Source organism: Bidens hawaiensis, unplaced genomic scaffold (genome assembly GCF_021521415.1).
Source record: "Bidens hawaiensis isolate Kalapana, Puna unplaced genomic scaffold, B.hawaiensis_p1.1 tig00008566_1, whole genome shotgun sequence".
NCBI lineage: Eukaryota > Viridiplantae > Streptophyta > Magnoliopsida > Asterales > Asteraceae > Bidens > Bidens hawaiensis.
In genome coordinates, this window is record NW_027491617.1 from 918,337 (window position 1) to 925,500 (window position 7,164).

The window sequence follows — 7,164 nt, forward strand, 5'->3', positions numbered from 1 at the left end:
ATCCAAACGACATGGCATATAGTACTAATAGATAAAATTTAACTAATGATCATTGCACCATAGTTGTTAATGATCATAAGTATGTATTAAGTTTGGGTGTGCACTCCTGTGTTGTGTCCACAACTCGCCCCCAAAACGCCACCATGTTTCGGTGCACAGAGCGTTTTTGTCCTACTCGTGCTTTCGCTCATACATGTAACCTAAAGTGAGACAAGATACTTGCACAGCCATATTGGCCAAGCATGTTTTAGTTAAATAATCCTTACCCAACCCATATTTTTATTCATACCAATCACCATATATATAAAATCATACAACCCTACAAGTTTTGTGTAACCAATTTATTCGAAAACAAACCACTAACGGCTTAAACTTATACTTTCTTAATCCTAATAATTCAAACACTTATTTTATCTTTTCCTTTACAATGACAACACATGCACGTAAACCATTTTATGTTCAAAAGCCGGCCATAAGCCGGCATTAAAACAATTAAACAACCTCTGAACCGGTCAACTCTTCATCTAAACATATATCATATATATATAACTTCTTGTTCCAAACACACTTCTCATTACTATGTTCTAAACAATCAAACAAACCTCAAAATGATCATTAATAATATTTTCATCTTGTTTTTCTTGTTATTCATTTCAATACCAACAACATTTTGTCAATCTACAACATGCAATGGTATCTCAATATCCTACACATACAACTCCGGCTTCCGAATCCCACCATCGGCCGCCAACGCGCCCGATCAAGCCTACAACTTCCAATCCACTCTCATTCTCACTAACAACGCTGCCGAACGGCTAAACTCATGGCGAGTATTCGTCGGTTTCCAACACCGAGAAGTCTTGGTTTCGGCTTCTAATGCCATACTTGCTAATGGGACATCTTTTCCTGCCAATGTCAATGGTGGGGCTGTCTTTGTGGGGTTTCCGGTTACTGATCTTAAGACCGCGGTTGAGACTGCTGGTGATTTTAATCAAATGCAGGCTCGGGTTCAATTAGTGGGGACCGAGTTTGGTGTCGCGCCACCGAATGCTTCGTTTCCGGCGAATATGTATCTTGTTAATGATGGGTTCTTGTGTTCTGATCTAACTACTCTAGGTATATACCTGTTTTGTAAAGTGTAGACCTTATACGGCTCGTATGATCACTTTTGACACAACACAACACACCACTAACACATAAAAGCTGGTTTTAGTATATTTATGAGTTTGCATAACAACTCTAATGCGGGCCCACATGTACGTTTTCGTTGTACCAAATGGTCTGTATAGAATTATACGACATATGATACGATAGACATGTTACATAGGGAAAATTCCCGAAATAGTTCATTTAAGAAGAGATTTTCTTAAAACAACCCTGTTTTTTTTACATTTCAATAAAGTCCCTCTAAAACTCGTTGGTGACGATAAGTTTTGAAGCAAATCCATCTCCGTCGATGAGTTTTGTTTATGTCAATCAAAACCAACCACTGTTCTCTTGGACGACAACTTTTGAACCAAATTCAAATTCCAATAAAACTTTTCATGTTTCATTTTAATATTATATTAGAATAATTAATTTTATTTATATTTTGTTTTTCTTTTATAACGTTTGAAATATAAAGTTTTGTAATTTTTTGAATATACCGTTAAGACGTACTTATTTTTATCTACTACCTACCGTTATAACATAAATTTTATCCAAAACCAAGTTGTTCAAGTTTGTATTGAACGCTTCGACATAAATTAGACCTAACTAAGTTTTGAATAAAATATATATCGGCACGTAAATAAAAATATGATTGTTTCAACGATATATTCAAAAAAATTTAAAATCATATATTTCAAAAGTTATAAAAGAAAAACTAAATTACAAGTAAAATTAATTATAATAATTATAAAAAAAGGATATAAAGTTTGGTTCAAAAGTTGTCGTTCAAGATTGATTTCGTTCAAAACACATCGGCGAAGATAGATATCGTTTAAAACTCGTCAACGAAAACGGATTTAAAACGAGGGAATAGCTTTGATTAGCTCAAACAAAACTCATCGAAGACGACGGATTTGGTTCAAAATTTGTCTCCGTAAAAAAGTTTCAAAGGCACTTTATGGAATCTTAAAAAAAGGGGGCTATTTTACATTTAAAATTTAAATTGGGTCATTTAAAATTTTTTTCCTTTCCTAACATTTTAGTGCTTTGCAACATGAATTTATTATTGGTGATTATAAACACAGTTTTATTAGTATATTCTAACTTGCAAGTCGGATTTCATGCAGCAAACAACGAGACACACGTCTGTTGCGAAAAGGATCCGAACGCGACACCCAAAGACGTAGAAGAAGAAGTATTTGAGACTCAACAAGAGGGCGATGTCGTGATTATGTACGATGTAGTAAGTTCACAAGAAACCGAATACATGGCACAAGTCACGGTTTCAAATCACAATCCCCTTAGCCGCCTCGATTATTGGCAGTTAAGTTGGGATTGGATGCGAGATGAATTCATTTACTCCATGAAGGGTGCTTACCCGTCGGTTGTCGACACAAACGCATGCATATTTGGCCGACAAGGCGAGTTTTATAAAAAATTTGATTTTTCAAAGGCTTTGAATTGCGAGCGAAGGCCAACTATTGTTGACCTTCCGCTAGACATGACAAATGACACACAGTTGGGATTGGTCCCGTTCTGTTGTAGGAACGGGACCCTGTTACCACCATCGATGGACCCTAGCAAGTCCGTCTCGGCTTTCACAATGCAAGTTTTCAAGATGCCACCGGACCTAAACCGCACGCAACTCATCCCACCTCAAAATTGGATAATCAATGGGACTATGAACCCTAGTTACCAATGTGGGCCACCCTTAAGGGTTACCCCGGCTCGATTACCGAATCCAAGCGGCCTTAACGCTTACTCAACCGCAGTTGCTAGTTGGCAAGTGGTTTGCAATATGACAAACAACACCAAACACGCCAAAATGTTGTGTATCATTTTCAACATTTTTTAATAAGTCTGTGGTACCTTGTAGTACCTGTGCATGCGGGTGCAGTAGTACTGCAAGTACTTGCAGTACGACTGCACCCGCACTTCTTCTACCTTCGAAGGCACTTTTGGTGCCATTCGAAAATAGGACTTCGCTGACAGTTAGTTTTGCAAAGGACAATGATTGGGCTTTGCCCGATCCATTGCCCTGTGCAGATAACTGCGGTGTCAGCATCAACTGGCACTTGCTATCAGATTTCAAAGGCGGATGGACCGCAAGAATGACCATTTTCAACTGGGGCGAAACTAGTTTTGCCGATTGGTTTGCGGCGGTGGAGTTAGACAAAGCGATGTCAGGGTTCGAGGATGTGTTCTCATTTAATGGTAGTCGCCTTACCGGTTCTACCAACACAATTTTTCTACACGGTCTCCCAGGATTAAACTATCTTGTGGCCGAAACAAATGGGCGTAACCCGAAAAAGGATCCACGTGTCCCTGGTTCACAACAATCGGTTATTTCTTTTACTAAGAAAAACATAGACGGGCTCAATGTGGCCCGAGGCGATGGGTTTCCGAGCAAGGTCTATTTTAACGGGTTAGAATGCTCGCTTCCTTCGACTCTTCCCATCACAAGTCATGGTCCCCGAACAATCGTTGCCGTTGGTTCAAGTCTTTTTACACTTGTATTATTATTGTTTCTACATAATTTGATCTAATACATTTGTATTTCTTCCATCATAAAATAACTTTCACACACATTATTAAAAAGGAACAATTTATTAAATATTATACACATAAGTTCTTCTTAGAAAGCCTAGAGTATTTGTACATCTAGATCAAATCTCGAATTCGAAAGGCATAAATCTCTGGAACGTTACACCAACGAGAGATTGCATGCCATACATCTTGGGCAAGATTACACGATGCATTTGACCGACTGGTGGGGCTGTGAATTTCTAACACATGCGAACCTAACACGATGTTCGTGGATTTAGGTTTAGCGTAAACATGTCTGGGTCAATTTGGGATGAACCTTTGAGCACGATTTTCAAAACGGGTTGTGTTCGTGTCAACATAATGGGAGTTGAATGCTTGGCCTATTTATTTTTTAAAGTGTGTTTTAAGTCATAATTCAAACTTGTTGGGCATTTTATGCCAAAATTTACATCTTAAATGATAAAGTGAAATAAGGTTTTTATAAAGAAATGCAACTATTTAATAAAAATTTGTCTTTTTGGTTGTAAGATTATAATTTAAAAGTATTAATATGAAAATTTTTTTGGATTAAATGGGTTGTGTTTGTGTCAACCCGCAAATACACATGTCGTGTTCGGGTTTACATGACCCAGGGTCAAATACCCTACTAAGAGGTTGGGTAACAAAACAAATGAGTTCAGGTTGAATCAAGCCTTTTAGTTGTGGCCAAAATGTAAGTACTAGGTATGATTGAATAAAAACCATTTAACAGATTTAAATACTTAAATACTGAATAGTTAAAACAAATGTACTTTTAACCCATTTTGCCCATTTGAGATAACATATAACAAAAATAGACTCATATAAAGGTAATACTTTCGTATCCGAGTTGTATCACAACATCCACGATTTTTTTATGTAGTTCATGAGTCCAGACCAACCGATGCTTATAACCGCGAGCCTTATGTTGCTTGCCCTCAATCGGAACACCATTTGAGCTTCCACAATACTCTTTTTCTTCTCCTTAGTGACTCTAATTCAGTTCACTTTTTACCTTATGTTTGGAACACAACATTTTGTTGCGAGCAACATGTTGCAATAAACACTTTACATCATCCTTTTGTTGCATGCTCCATAATGACTTTGGTTTTGTTTTCTTCTGACACGACTGGTAATCGAATCGACTGATATAAGAAACACTAAAAGTCAACCATTGTTTTCACGGACCGTATTTCCATTTTTTTTCATTCTAAATCTCGTTTTATGAGTCATTTAATTCATGTAAGTCTTACTATTTTTATTAAAATTGTAAATTCACACAGAAAAAAAATTATTAACAACTTTTATTCTTTATTAAATACGTATGTATAGTTTTAATTTATTTATTATTTACGACGCCATCAGGTTTTCAATCCTACCTTCTAAAAACAATGATCGAAACTATGAATATTGGGTATATGGTGAGAAATTGACTTCGGTTATGAACAAATCAAACTTGAACATGTCATCTTTCTGGAGGACCATTAAACCTTCGGTTCGTTGCGTGCATAGGGTTACCGCAACAATCAAGAACAAATACAAATTAGTAATTGTAATGGGTGAGAATGTTAGAACAATAATAAGAAGGAACCTTGGTAAATTTACAATACTGTGAAAAAAAACGGGGGGGGGGGGGGGGGGGGGCCTTCACTATGCTTCGCCCCCTACACGTAGGTTTCATGGATATGATCGGCGATTGATTCACGACGATTGATCGAAAGGGTGACCGAGAAAGAAGAAAGAAGTTTGCCTGACAATTGTCTTTGATGTACTCATCAATTGTCTAAACAAGGATGTATTAGATATTAATTCTAAGATAACATATGTCTATGGCATAGGATTTACATGACTATATTATTGTTGTAAAATTTTTTAGAAAATAATAAATTTATTTACTTAGCAAAAACTAATTTCAGTAAGTTTATTTAATTTACTTTCACAATTTTTGTATTATTATTGATTGTTATTTATAAATTATATAAAAAAATTCTTAATGGGCAAGAAAAAAAATGACAATCAATAATAATAAAAAATATTAATAATACAATATAGAAAACAAATACTTTGTTATTCAAATAAGTCAGTTAGAAAAATTAAATGTAAAAGATAATGAATGTGAACAGAAAGATTTACGTTACAGCTGATATATGAGCTGGAAATTTAATTTGAAACAGAACACGAAACTTTGTTTGACAAATTTTGAAATAACCATCAAACTTAAAGCATTAAACACACACACACACACGAGAGTTTGAATCAAAAACAAATTAACTTAACGTGCTAAATGGTGCGAATCAAAGTGGCCAGTATCTTGGGCCCCAAAAAATAAAATAATCTTAATAATACAATATAGAAAACAAATATTTTGTTATTTAAATAAATTAGTTAGAAAAATAAATGTAAAAGATAATGAATGTGAACAAAAAGATTTACGTTACAACTGACATATGAGCTGGAAATTTAATTTCGAAGATACATAACACAAAACTTTGTTTAATGAATCTTTAAATAACCGTCAAACTTAAAACATTAAACACATGCACACAAGGGTTTAAATCAAATACAGATTAAATTAACGTGCTAAACTTGTGAATCAAAGTAGCGAAGCTAATTATGTTGATTGATTCGTAACCTTGTAGTTAGTCAAACCGGTGACAGGGTTTGGAATCTGTACTCTTTCAAAGGCAGTCGCCTTACGGGCTCCAAAAGCACAACTTTTCCTCATGGTCAATTTGCGGGTTTAAACTATCTAATGGCCGAAACAAACAAGCATAACCCGAAAAAAGTTCCACGCATTTCGGGTTCGTAGCAGTCAGTTATCTCTTTTACAAAGAAAAACATAGATGGATTCAATGTGGCCCGGGGAGATTGCTCCCAAACAAAATTATATATACATAATTTGATCAAAACATTATTATTAGTATTATTTCACCCATCACATTCCATATTATATTTGTAACATCACAAACTTAAAAGTTCTCAAAATTATACCATCAAATGATAATCAATAACAAAACATTGTTCTTAAATAAACTTCATAAAACAACAACCCGCATAACAAAACACAAACAACCTTAGTTACGCTCCATACCCGGTGGAATCCTTAGACGAACACCATCACATGCATCCATTGAACTAAACGTACTGATCGAAACTATCTCGGAGCAAGAAGTCTCGTTGAGTTTTTCTATCTTCTTGAGATTGTCCCTATATTTCTGAACCATAAATAATAATTGTTAAAACTATCCATTTGTATAAAAACACACATAAAAATATGGAGTGTGATTAGAACCTGGAGATGGCTTCCAACGTTTAATCGAGTGAGCCCGGGAACATTCATCAGTTCCATAATCTTTTTAGGGACAATGTCTATAGTAACACACAAATAAGTTCAAATACAGCACGTTGAGATTGCAAGTGAGACGGTGATGACCGACATGTAGGGGTGTA

General features: G+C 35.4%; 1 pseudogene across 1 annotated transcript; it reads left to right on the top strand.

Moving 5' to 3' along the window:
- Positions 1–485: 485 nt before the first annotated feature.
- On the top strand, positions 486–3,695 carry LOC143529538 (COBRA-like protein 7; annotated as a pseudogene). The gene is made up of 2 exons (XR_013134679.1): positions 486–1,116; positions 2,277–3,695. The product of XR_013134679.1 is annotated as a COBRA-like protein 7 (transcript).
- Positions 3,696–7,164: the final 3,469 nt, after the last annotated feature.